At 41.2% G+C, this 13,792-nt stretch overlaps 1 protein-coding gene across 1 annotated transcript in view; it reads left to right on the top strand.

The window, feature by feature from the left end:
* The first annotated feature begins 4,716 nt into the window (after window positions 1-4,716).
* Window positions 4,717-13,792, top strand: part of GNPNAT1 (glucosamine-phosphate N-acetyltransferase 1) — a 30,776-nt gene continuing 21,700 nt past the window's right edge. The window contains 1 exon segment of the mRNA XM_029596377.1: window positions 4,717-4,903. The gene's annotated coding sequence lies outside the window, so the exon portion shown is untranslated.

The following is a 13,792-nucleotide window of genomic DNA, read 5'->3' as shown; positions in this document are numbered from 1 at the left end:
CTTCACCTCTGACCAGTCTCTGTCTCTCTCTCTCTCTCTCACTCACAGAAACACATCACCTCTGACCAGTCTCTGTCTCTCTCTCTCACACACACCAGTCATCTTCCTGACCAGTCTGTCTCTCACAGAAACACATCACCTCTGACCAGTCTTTCCCTCACACTCACCAGTCATCTTCCTGACCAGTCTGTCTCTCACAGAAACACATCACCTCTGACCAGTCTTTCCCTCACACTCACCAGTCATCTTCCTGACCAGTCTGTCTCTCACAGAAACACATCACCTCTGACCAGTCTCTGTCTCTCTCTCTCTCACACACACACACACACACCAGTCATCTTCCTGACCAGTCTGTCTCTCACAGAAACACATCACCTCTGACCAGTCTTTCTCTCAATCACACACATGCTTTCTTACATACAAGCTCTCAATCACACATGAATGCTCTTGCTCCCATTCTACCATACACCCACAAGCTCTCACTCATGCACTCAGGCACCCATTCTACCACAGGCACACAAAACTGCCACTCATGGAGAGGTGGATCTTGTCCAAGATGGCTGAATGGTAAGACACACGAGAGCGTCTCTCCTTAATCTTACCTTTTTACATGCCTCACTCAAGCCGCAAAAAGAGGGTGAGGGAGCGCCTTGCTCTGGAAACAACCCCCCCCCCCCCCCCCGTCCCAAGTGGTCTTAAGCCCTATGGATGCCCATCTGCGTCGGGGAGCAGAAACTCCGGCTGCAAGCTCGCTGGTCGTTGAACAGAGGGAAGAAGAGTCCAGAGACGGCCCTGAGCATTTGATGTCATCATCACCGGAGGATAGACAGTCTCCACTGAATCCCGCGCTGAAACGTGCCGGTCAACTGCAGGAGGAACCGGAGGCACTGGAGCTGAGGGCCGTGCAAGTTTCTTCTCCAGAGCCTGTGTTGACGGGGGGGACTGTTTCAGCGTCGCACCATCTAGAACGGGATGGAGGAGAAGCTACACCTGAAGCTGAACTGCAGCCACAGGGAGTGGAGATACTGGAGCAAGCTTCTGGAGGACTGGAGACTTTTGGACAAATTTATGAGCTGGTAAGGCCCCAGTTTTTTTCGCTGGAAACAATTTGGGAAGCTATTAAAGAAACTAACAGAAATATCTCTCTACAAATTCTACAAATTGATAAAAAAGTAGAAAAATTGGAAGTCCGAGTGACCAAATTAGAAAAGGAACAAGATGGGAATCAACAAAAACTGCAAGCCTTGGAGGTTAATATTGAAAGTGTAAAAAATTTACAACATGAAATGCTGAAAGAGAACCAAATTCTACAACAAAAATATGAAAATCTAGATAACCAAAGTAGAGTAAGAAATTTTTGATGTATAAATTTCCCCAAGCTGCCATATAGTACCCCAAAAGAGAGCTGGAGGAGATATAGGATGGAGATTTAAAAAATCCCAGAAGAAACATTACCTATTTTATCAAAAGCTTATTATATACCACCGAAGAAGAGAATACAGACTGGTACGGATGATTTTCAAACTTTAACCCTAAGGGAAACATCAGTATTGGACATAGCTGCAGTTCTTGTACCATCACATGAAACTATAGCGGTTTCAGCGACTTTAATTGTAGTATTTTTTTGTTAGAATCTGATAGGGAGTTAGTTCCTAAAAAGTATTTCTCCCATAGAACAGAAACTTTCATTGGTCACAAGGTTCAGATTTTTCCTGATCTCTTGAGGGTAACCCAGAAGCGTAGGCAACAATTTCTTATCTTGAAACCTCAAGTTTTGCAGCTGGGTTGTTTATTCCTACTAAAATTTCCCTGCAAGTGCTTAATCAAGCACCAAGGTAATTCATTCCTATTTTTTCAACCATCACAACTAATTTCGTTTATTTCAAGTAGGAAGTAGAGATGTGAATCGTGTGATCGATCGTCTTAACGATCGATTTCGGCTGGGAGGGGGAGGGAATCGGATCGTCGCCGTATGGGTTTTGTGAAAATCGTGAAAATCGTGTAAATTGAAAACCGGCACACTAAAACATCCCTAAAACCCACCCCGACCCTTTAAAATAAATCCCCCACCCTCCCGAAACCCCCCCCCCAAATGCCTTAAATTACCTGGGGTCCAGTGGGGGGGAGGGCGGGAAAACAGGCACACTAAAACAACCCTAAAACCCACCCCGACTCTTTAAAATAAATCCCCCACCCTCCTGAACCCCCCCAAAATGCCTTAAATTACCTGGGGTCCAGAGGAAGGGTCCCGGTGTGATCTTTTACTCTCGGACCTCCGGTGCTTGTAGAAATGGCGCCGGCACTACCTTTGCCTTGTCATATGACAGGTCAAAGGTAGCGCCGGCGCCATTTTGTTTTTTGTCCCCCGAGGTCAGGAGCGTAGGAGATCGCTCCCGGACCCCCAGGAACTTTTGGCCAGCTTGGGGGGGCCTCCTGACCCCCACAAGACTTGCCAAAAGTCCAGTGGGGGTCCGGGAACGACTTCCTTCATGCGAATCGTTTTTCCGTACGGAAAAATGATTCGCGGCAGGAGATCGCTCCCGGACCCCCGCTGGACCCCCCAGGGACTTTTGGCCAGCTTGGGGGGGGCCTCCTGACTCCCACAAGACTTGCCAAAAGTCCAGCGGGGGTCCGGAACGACCTCCTGCAGTCGAATCGTGTTGTCTACGGCCGGCGCCATTTTGCGCAAAATGGCGCCGGCCGTAGACAACACGATTCGACTGCAGGAGGTCGTTCCGGACCCCCGCTGGACTTTTGGCAAGTCTTGTGGGAGTCAGGAGGCCCCCCCCAAGCTGGCCAAAAGTCCCTGGGGGTCCAGCGGGGGTCCGGGAGCGATCTCCTGCCGCGAATCATTTTTCCGTACGGAAAATGGCACCAGCCATAGCCATATGGCCGGCGCCATTTTCCGTACGGAAAAACCAAAGGTAGCGTCGGCGCCATTTCTACAAGCACCGGAGGTCCGAGAGTAAAAGATCACACCGGGACCCTTCCTCTGGACCCCAGGTAATTTAAGGCATTTTGGGGGAGTTCGGGAGGGTGAGGGATTTATTTTAAAGGGTCGGGGTGGGTTTTAGGGTTGTTTTAGTGTGCTGGTTTTCCCGCCCTCCCCCTTCCCCCGATTTACGATTTTTGGATGATAAATCGGGGGAATTGTTATTGTATCGCGGCTTTAACGATTTTTGACGATTTAAAATATATCGGACGATATTTTAAATCGTCAAAAAACGATTCACATCCCTAGTAGGAAGAACGTTTCTGTTCGTTTCTCCTCCCTAGTGACTAAATGTTAACTTCAATAGATGTAACTTGTCTATCATAAAGTATATTGTATCCCCCAATACCATGAATTTGTAATATTTCCTTCAAGGTTGAGTTAATTTTGGACCCATTTAGTGGGCTTGAGATGTGCTTAGAAGCTTGTGGAATGGTTTGTTTACTTATTATAGAAATGGGTTGGTGATTAAGAATCTTTAATTATCCTAGAGCAGAATTAAATTGTCATATTTGTGATATTGTATTACTAAGCATATATTTCCATTCAAGTTTGTAATACTTGAAATTATTGTAAAAAACTGATAAATAAAAATTAAAAAAAAAACCTGCCACTCATATTTATTTATTTAAAGACTTTTATATACCGAAGATCATGTACTGGTACATATCGCTTCGGTTTACATATAACCAGATTGTTAATTACCATGGATATGGTGTACATAGAACAAAGATTAATAACCAGAAATCAATAAACAGTAAACATATAAACACAGGCTCACAGGGAGCCTCTTCTGATTGGCCCAATAACCCTGGCCTCTGCTTATCAGCCACCGCTGCTGACCTGGCCTCGCGCAGGATCTCTCCGCTCTTCGGCCCCGCCTGCCTGGCCTCTGGCGGCGGCGCACAGGGTTTTTCCCAACTCTTCAGCCTCCATCGGCCTGGCCTCCGGTGGCGGCGCACAGTGTCTCTCCTAGGTCAGCCTCACCCCTGGAGAGAAGGGAAGCACAAATGGGGCAGTGGGACACCGGAAGCCGCGATACACCTGCCGGTGCTTGGCGACACACGGGTTGAGAATCACTGCTTTACTGGGAACCTTAAGGTGAATGCAACCTGTTCACCTAACTTCTTTACCCTCTCTCCCAGAGCCATGAATTCACTTTTGCTGCATCTAATCTTTATGTAGCATCAGGAAAGCAAAAATCAGCGATGACTATCTCCCACCTGTTCAATCATTTCCATTACATTAGTCTTGATCAGAATTAAACTGTAGGGGTTTTTTTTCATGTGATGCCCTAATATAGAAAAAATGTCCCAGTATAGCAGAATGGATAGCATGATAAAAGACTAGGGGTGATATTTGTATACTACACAACTGAAACACAGCGCTGGGGAAACAATTTCTCCGCGGGTGCAGCCCTTCGCCTTCGTAGTTCTTTCGTGGGCTCCACAAACTGGAAAATCAGGCAACGTGAGCCCGCGCGACTCATCCCTGACACAGTTGCCATGGTAACAATAAACGCGTGTTGGGGGTGGGGTCTGCCGTGGGGCACCGAGAGGGCCGCCCCGCCTGAGCATTTCCGCTGGCGCCCGGTGGGCGTGTCGGATTCCTGAGCAGGGACTGGTTGTGCTCTCTTCGTCGTGGCTAGGGGGCCACGTCACTGTTGCTGTTGCTGCTGGGCCGGAAGCGCGAGGAAGGAGTTGCTGCTGCTGCTGAGGGTAAGCGTGCGCGTGTGGTTCTGCGATCCCTAGTCCTCACCCGTGGCTGTCGCCCACTGACAGTCCGAGTGTCCCCCGAGCCGGCCTTCTGACTGACTTGCGGCTGCGGCTCTGGCTTTAAAGGTTGCGATCCTTTCTCTTTTTTATCCCCGTCTTTGAGACAGCCGTACAGGAGAGTGAGGAGGGAAAGAAGGTGAGTATCCTCGAAGAGAGGGACGGCGTTGCAGCTTCCATTCATTGATAGCCCCGTAGGGAAAGTAACTTGGGCGGAATGCAGGATAGATGTGACTCAGCCTCCTCATTTGGATTTCTCCTGACACGCCCCCCTTTTTTTTCCTATCTAAAAACTCGCCTTTTGGAGTCTGCTTCTAAAGCTTAACCGAACCACTTTTCTATAATCGCTCTCATCAGAACTTTAAAAGGGCCACGCAGGGTGAGACCAAAATCCATCGGAATCCAGCATTCTGTCTCCGACAATGGCCACAAGAACCCAGCAGATTCCCAATAGCTGATCTACTAGTTGTAGTGCTGGCTTTCCCAACTTTATCTGGCTAATTGTGTATTGACTTTTCTTTCAGGAACTTGTCAAATCTTCTTTTGAACTCCACTATGTAAACTGTCACCATGTCCTCCTGCAACAGATTGCATGGCTTGATCATGCACAGAGTGAAAAATACTCCCTACCTTTTGTTTTAAATCTGCCCGTTGCACGTTTGATAGTGTCCCCTAGTCTGTGCTGTTTGAAAGGATTCCCTATTTAACCATTCTATATCACTCTTGATTTTATAAATTTCATTCATGTCCCCTTTCAGTTGTTTATTTTTTTATAACTTTATTAAACAACTTTCTTTATTTTATTTCTATACCTTTGTTCTGACAAAAATCAGAAAGTTATCTCTTTTCCAAGCTAAAAAGCCCAAATCTGTTTAGCCTTTCTCCATATTTTGCCCTTCTCTGTACCTTTTTTATGTTAGCTATGTCTTTTTTGAGATGGCGTGACCAGAACCACATACAGTACTCGAGGTGCAGTCACACCATTGATCATGTATGTGTCTTGACTAGATTTTAAGCTCTATGAAGAAGAGACTGTTGTGTGTCTGTAGAGCTGTGTGTCTAACCCTTACTTTAGAAATAATAGTGTAGTAATAACACGAAATAGATAAGATTAATTGTAAATAACTGGTACCTTGGGCTTTAGGGTATAGGTGGCCAGTAACTGACTGATTTTCAGTTCACTGTCATGTTCTGCTTTAGCTTTCCTGTCTGATGAAGTGGTACGGTATGTTCACTGATATCATCGGGGCTGGCCTTTCCTGTGTGGCAGTGAATCCCAGTTCCATGCTTCAACCACTTTCTGATTTACTGGGAAGAGATGGGGGATATTCAAGCAGGTTCAAAGCCTAATTAGGAGTGTAAAAAACCCACAAAAACTGTAAAATGTATGAGAAAAAAGTACATTTTTTTTCACAACTATATTGAAAAAGGGCATACACTCCAAGAACTAAAAAATGAAATTTCAGACCTATTTCAATTAATTTGTAACCTATCATTAAAATAATCCATTGTACCTGAAGATTGGAAGATGGCCAATGTAACCCCGATATTTAAAAAGGGCTCCACGGGTGAGCTGGGAAACTATAGACCGGTGAGCCTGACTTCAGTGCCAAGAAAAGTTGTGGAAACTGTTATAAAAAAATAAAATCACAAAACATTTAGATAGACATGGTTTAATGGGACACAGCCAGCATGGATTTACCCAAAGGAAGTCCTACCTCACAAATCTATATTTTTTTGAAGGGGTGAATAAACATGTGGACATAGGTGAACAGATGTGGTGTTTTTGGATTTTCAGAAGGTATTCAACAACGTCCCTCATAAGAGACTTCTAAGAAAACTAAAAAGTCAGTGGAAGGGAGTGGGCAGTGGAGTGCCTCAGGGATTTGTATTGGGACCTGTACTTTTCAATATATTTATAAATAATCTGGAAAGAAATACGACGAGTGAGGTAATCAGATTTGCAGATGATACAAAATTATTTAGAGTAGTTAAATCACAAGTGGATTGTGATAAATTGCAGGAAGACCTTGTGAGACTGGAAAATTGGGCATCCAAATGGCAGATGAAATTTAATGTGGATAAGTGCAAGGTGATGCATATAGGGAAAAATAACCCATGCTATAGTTACACAATGTTAGGTTCCATATTACGAGCTACCACCCAAGAAAGAGATCTAGGCATCGTAGTGGATAACACATTGAAATCGTCGGTTCAGTGTGCTGCAGCAGTCAGAAAAGCAAACAATGTTGGGAATTATTAGAAAGGGAATGGTGAATAAAACGGAAAATGTCATAATGCCTCTGTATCGCTCCATGGTGAGACTGCACCTTGAATACTGTGTACAATTCTGGTCACCGCATCTAAAAAAAAGATATAATTGTGATGGAGAAGGTACAGAGAAGGGTGACCAAAATGATAAAGGGGATGGAACAGCTCCCCTATGAGGAAAGACTAAAGAGGTTAGGACTTTTCAGCTTGGAGAAGAGACGGCTGAGGGGGGATATGATAGAGGTGTTTAAAATCATGAGGTCTAGAACGGGTAAATGTGATTCGGTTATTTACTCTTTCAGATAATAGAAGGGACTAGAGGGCACTCCATGAAGTTAGCATGTGGCACATTTATTTATTTATTTAAACTCTTTTCTATATCGTCGTTAAGCTAGAAGCCGTCACAACGGTTAACAATAAGGCACTTAAAATAATGTTGTTTAACTGTTATTTTAACATCTAGACAGGTGCCTGTAAGGTACAGTACAGAGTTTCATAATAGCTATAAGATGCTAGGTGAGGTTGTGTGTTTAGGTTTATCAGGTTGGTTCAAAATTATTAATAATCTACATGTTATCTGTTACTGCTTAAAAGTAAAAACACTCATTATGAGTAGGTGTGTTGTGTCAAAGCGCAAACTCATCGCTTTCTACAATTCTTTGGATTCTATTCTCCATTCTCTTTGTGGTATGCTTGTTTAAATAGCCATGTTTTTCGGCTCTTTTTGAATAGTTTGATGTCTTTTTGCAATCTGATTTCTGACGGCATGATGTTCCATAATGTAGGCCCTGCTAATGAGGGACAAAGTCGCCATGAGATCCAGGTGCGGAAGGCCCCACCTGTTGGTGATCAAGGTCATGGTGTAGGACGAGAGCTCCCACTCTCCTGGATCGAGACGCTGGAGAGTTTAAAACTAATCTGAGAGAGTTCTTTTTCACTCAACGCACAATTAAACTATGGAATTTGTTGCCAGGGGATGTGATTAGTGCAGTTAGTGTATCTGGGTTTAAAAAATGATTGGATAAGTTCTTGGAGAAGTCCATTACCTGCTATTAATTGTTGATTTAGAAAATAGCCACTGCTATTACTAGCAACAGTAACATGGGATAGACTTAGTTTTTCGGTACTTGCCAGGTTCTTATGGCCTGGATTGGCCACTGTTGGAGACAGGATGCTGGGCTTGATGGACCCTTGGTCTGACCCAGTATGGCATGTTCTTATGGGATAGGAGGCGATGTCCTTTTGTGGATTGCAAGCTGGTTAAAAGACAGAAAACAGAGTAGGATTAAATGGTCAGCTTTCACAATATAAAAAGGTAAACAGTGGAGTGCCTCAGGGATCTGTACTTAGACCAGTGCATTTTAATATATTTATAAATGATCTGGAAAGGGGCACGATGAGTGAGGTGATCAAATTTATGGATGACACAAAATTATGCACAGTAGTTAAATCTCAAGCAGATTGTGATGAATTGCAGGAGGACCTTGCGAGACTGGAAAATTGGGCTTCCAAATGGCAGATGAAATTTAACGTGAACAAGTGCAAAGTGATGCATCTAGGGAAAAATAACCCTTGCTGTAGTTACATGATGTTAGGTTCTGTCTTAGGAGTTACCACCCAGGAAAGAGATTTAGGCGTCATAGTAGATAATACATTGAAATCGTTGGGTCAGTGTACTGTGGCGATCAAAAAAGCAAACAATGTTAGGAATTATCAGGAAGGGAAAGGTGAGTAAAACAGTGGATGTCATACTACCTCTGTATTGCTGCATGGTGAGACTGCATCTTGGATACTGTGTGCAATTCTGGCCGCTGCATCTCAAAAAAAGATATAGTTGCACAGGAGAAAGTGCAGAGAAGGGTGACAAAAATAAAGGGGTATGAAATCGCTGCCCTATGAGGAAAAGCTAAGGAAGTTAGGGCTGTTCAGTTTGAAGAAGAGATGACTGAGTGGGATATGATAAGAGGTCTACAAAATGATAAAATGACTTGAACAAGTTAATGTAAATTGGTTATTTACGCTCTCAGATAATAGGACTAGGGGTCACTCCATGAAGTTAGCAAGTAGCTCATTTAAAACAAATAGAAAAAAATTATTTTTCACTCAGCGCTTAGTTACGCACTGGAATTCATTGCCAAAGGATGTGGTTACAGCAGTTAGTGTAACCGGAAAATGTCATAATGCCTCTGTATCGCTCCATGGTGAGACCGCACCTTGAATACTGTGTCCAATTCTGGTCGCCACATCTTAGAAAAGATATAATTGCGATGGAGAAGGTACAGAGAACGGCTACCAAAATAAGGGGAATGGAACAGCTCCCCTATGAGGAAAGACTAAAGAGGTTAGGACTTTTCAGCTTGGAGAAGAGACGGCTGAGGGGGGATATGATAGAGATGTTTAAAATTATGAGAGGTCTAGGGTTATTTACTCTTTCGGATAGTAGAAAGACTAGGGGGCACTCCATGAAGTTAGCATGGGGCACATTTAAAACTAATCAGAGAAAGTTCTTTTTTACTCAATGCACAATTAAACTCTGGAATTTGTTGCAAGAGGATGGGGTTAGTGCAGTTAGTATAGCTGTGTTTAAAAAAGGATTGGATAAGTTCTTGGAGGAGAAGTCCATTACCTGCTATTAAGTTGACTTAGAAAATAGCCACTGCTATTACTAGCAAAAGTAAATGGGATAGACTTAGTTTTTGGGTACTTGCCAGGTTCTTATGGCCTGGATTGGCCACTGTTGGAAACAGGATGCTGGGCTTGATGGACTCTTGGTCTGACCCAGTATGGCATGCATAACTTTTGTTCTTATTTTTGAACTCCTGTAAATCAATAGTATATAATCAATAAATGTTTTAGACTCTTTAAAAGGTTATTTCTTTTCCAGACATTTTAGTTGCTGAAATCACAAAGGTGTTGACTTAGCAGAAGTTTGAAATTATGAGCAGTAGCGCTACTGGCCAGGGCTTCAGATTCTCTTTACCTATTTCTGAACCTCTTAACATTATCACAGGAAGTCCTCACACTTAAGTCACAGTTGATTCCTGCAAACCATGTCTTAAGTGGAAAGTGATTTTTCCCATAGGAAATATTGGGACTTGTCCCCATTTTCACCTAGAGAACCAGAATGTATTACTGAACACATGGTAAAAGCAGGAAATTTTAATCACAGCTTCTTTACCCTATTCTTGTAGCAGTGGCTGCAGTTTTGTCTTGCTTCGTTTTTTTTTTCAGACTGATCCAATGAAGTTTGGAATGCTGTTCCTTTTCCTTCCCCCCTCCCCCCTTGTAAAGTTCTCAGACTGGCTGGGAGAACTGCTGGCTTCCGACCTTTCCTAGCCAGTCATTATGGACTTTGAGATCCTCAGTTCAGTGTGCAGTAGCCATGAAAAAGCAAATAGAATGTTAGGTTTTATAAGGAAAGGAATGGGAAAATTAAAACAGAAGATATGGTAATGCCTCTGTATCAAGCCATGGTGTGACCACACCTTGAGCATTGTGTGTAATTCTAGTTACCCCATTTCAAAAAAGATATAGTGGAACTAAGAAAGGTCCGGAGAAGGGCTACCAAAAATGATAAAGGGGCTGGAACTGCTCCCTATGAGGTTAGAGCTTTTTAGCCTGGAGACGCGACAGCTGAGAGGTCTAATAAAGGTCTATAAAATCATTAATGAGGAGGAGCAGTTATTTACCCTTTACAACAATACTAGGACTAGGGGGCGATCCAAGAAGCTGGTAGGTAGCAAGTTTTAATATGAATTGGAGAAAGGACTTTTTTTTTTTTAGTCTAACACAATTACATTGTAGAATTTGTTGCCAAAGGAAATGGAACAAGCAGTTGGTATAGCTGAATTCAAAGTGTTTGGACAAGTTCCTGGAGAAAAAGTCCATAAACCATTATTAACCATGTAGACTTGAGAGAACCAGTGCTTATTTATTTTTTATTTATTTTATTTATGTTCTTTTCTATACCGAAGTATAGCAGAAAGCCTTCACTCCGGTTTACAGTTGAACAACTTCATACATGGAAACGTTTTTGTTTGTTTTTTTATAACATATCAATCTAACCATTAAACAATTAAACAGGATTAACATAAACATTCAGCATTAGAATCATAATTGATCTTACAGTGAGCGCAGATTAGTATAGAGAGGTACATAATTATAGGGAGAATCTTATTAGTTGAGCTTGCTGACAAATAGTGGGAGGATTTAGTTATAGTGGGTACAGGAATCAGATTAGTATTGAGGGGGAGTGTGCGGGCAAAAGATAAAGTAAAGGCTGGGTGGGTGAAAGGGAGGTGAGGTAAAGTGGAGAAAAAGAGGGGTTGGGATTGATGGGGAATAGATAAGTGGATTTGAAGGAAGGAGAGAGGCTTAATGTTCATACATAGGGATGAATTCAATGAGCCGAGAGTGTAAATCCAGTTTAGGTAGTGAATGATTGTCTAAAAAGCCAAGTCTTGATTTCTTTTTTGAAGGATTTGATGTCTCTAATAGAGCTTAAATGTGATGGTAAGGAGTTCCATTCTTTTGGTCCTGCTATAGAGAATGCTCGATTCCTGGTATTGGTAAGTTTTGCATCGGAGAGTGGGGGAATGATTAGTTGCAATTTGTTGGAGATTCGAGTAGATCTTGGTGGTCTGAAAAGTTTAATCATGTGATCAAGTGAAGTGTTGTTATCATTGTAGATTTCATTATGGAGAATAGATAATGATTTGAATTTGATTCTTTGAGTGATGGGTAGCCAATGTAGATTCATCAGTGTTGGAGTGATATGATCGAATTTCTTTTTTCCAGTGAGGGGCCCAAAAAACAGCAGGGTAGGCGATCCAGTGAAGCCGTAAGGAAATAACAAAATGGTGGATGCCACAAAAGAGTCTTTCTCAATCTTTAATCAAGGAGACGTAAAATATCATGTACAAATGCCCGACTCTGGCCGAGTTTCGCCACCTATGGTGGCTGCCTCAGGGGCTACAAACAAACATATAAAAGTGTTTAATAAATCATAAATACCATTAAAAACATAAATATTAAAAACAAATAATTAAAAAACTCACAAACATATAAAAATCAAATCTTCAGAAAACATAAAAAATAAATAATAAATAGCTTACAGTGACAATGGAATAACAACATGAAAAAATAATAAAATGATAAAATAATAATAAAATCAACACAACTAGAGCAAAATGCAGCATCAAAGGATAGTACCTTATTAATCAAAGAACAGTGTTCTGGTGATGGTCCGGATAAGGTCAAATGTATACATACATCTATTTAAAACAATGAATAGATCAAGGTCAGCTATATATTGTATCAATAATACTAAATAGGAGGACATACCTCCCCATCCATTAATGAAGTGAATATCCCCTTCTTTTAGAAACTCTATCGTTGAGTATCATCGTTGTTTGATATCGATCACAACGTGTCAATCAATCAATCTATTAATTTCTTACTCAAATTGTATTCATGTATTTTAGATGAAAAGAATTTTTTATATTATATTTTTTATTATATTTTTTGTATGTCGAAACTAAACAAATATGTATTGTGTTCTTCGAAACAAAAAACCTTTTCAAATTTTGTTCATATGTTTTGAATGAAAAGAATTTTTATGAATAATATATTTCTCTAATTGTGTCAAAACTGAACAGATCTACATGTGTGGAAACTAGTGCTTGAATCAAGAGGTCTACAACAAAAAACTTATATATTGTGCCAAAACAGCGAACTAAATCAATACTATTTAGAACGTGATCTCAAGTTGAGAAGTATAAATAAAAAATTAATTGTCATTTGAAAAATAATATGAGTGCACTACAATTCATGGTCAAAGTGGAAAGGAATTGAACAATCCTACATATTAGTTGTGAAACGATTTGTGTTTGAATATTCAGCCAGCATTACTTATTGTCTATGTACCGACACAACTCATCTCCTCTTATTGCAAAGGCAAAAACACCGCCATTTAGAAGCGGATTTTAGCACAAAAAACCAAGGCAGTGTAATTAAATGAATTGATATGAATGCAAAAAGGTTCCAATTATTAATACAGGAAAAACAAAGGATCCCATTAATAGTACTGAAAAAAAACGAGAACTAACCCCACTAGTACATAGCGTATATCAGAAAAAAAAACAACAAAAAACTAAAATAAATTATGCAATTAGCTCTGCTGTGCTCCAAACCAGGGCAATAAAAAATATAAAAATCAGATGGTGAATAGTGAATAATGTGAATGCACCTTTCACAATTCACTGAGAGGAGACGAACCGTGTTGGTGTATATACGAGAGGCAAGTCATTCATCACTTCATAATTATGAAGTTCTTGCAAGCGCGAATCATTGTGCACACAACTTAGATTTTCTCACGTAAACTATTCACTTTGTTTCTGACCTGTCACGCTATAGATTACTTTCATCCTGCTTTTGCACCACAATATTATTGTGGAATAGTTACTTTTTCTATTATGTGTCACAACAGGTATTTCGCAATTGAGCACTTTTTTAGTTTTGACATAGTGACAGCAATACATCGTTTATATAAGAGGTCTGATGAAACAGATAAAAGTGGTGTAATGCCCTATATCAAATAATTTTGTTCTATGAATGATTCATATCTGCAGTTACACTATTCACCATTTACCTTCTGATTTTTATTTCTTATTTATTGCCCCGTTGGAGCACAGTAGAGCTGATTGCATAATTCAATTTAGTTTTATCTTCATATATTTTGCCGTTCTGATACAAGCTA

The sequence above is a fragment of the Rhinatrema bivittatum genome, chromosome 3 (genome assembly GCF_901001135.1).
Source record: "Rhinatrema bivittatum chromosome 3, aRhiBiv1.1, whole genome shotgun sequence".
Taxonomy (NCBI): domain Eukaryota; kingdom Metazoa; phylum Chordata; class Amphibia; order Gymnophiona; family Rhinatrematidae; genus Rhinatrema; species Rhinatrema bivittatum.
The sequence above is the reverse complement of the archived record's forward strand: the minus strand, read 5'-3'. Positions and strand labels throughout refer to the sequence as shown.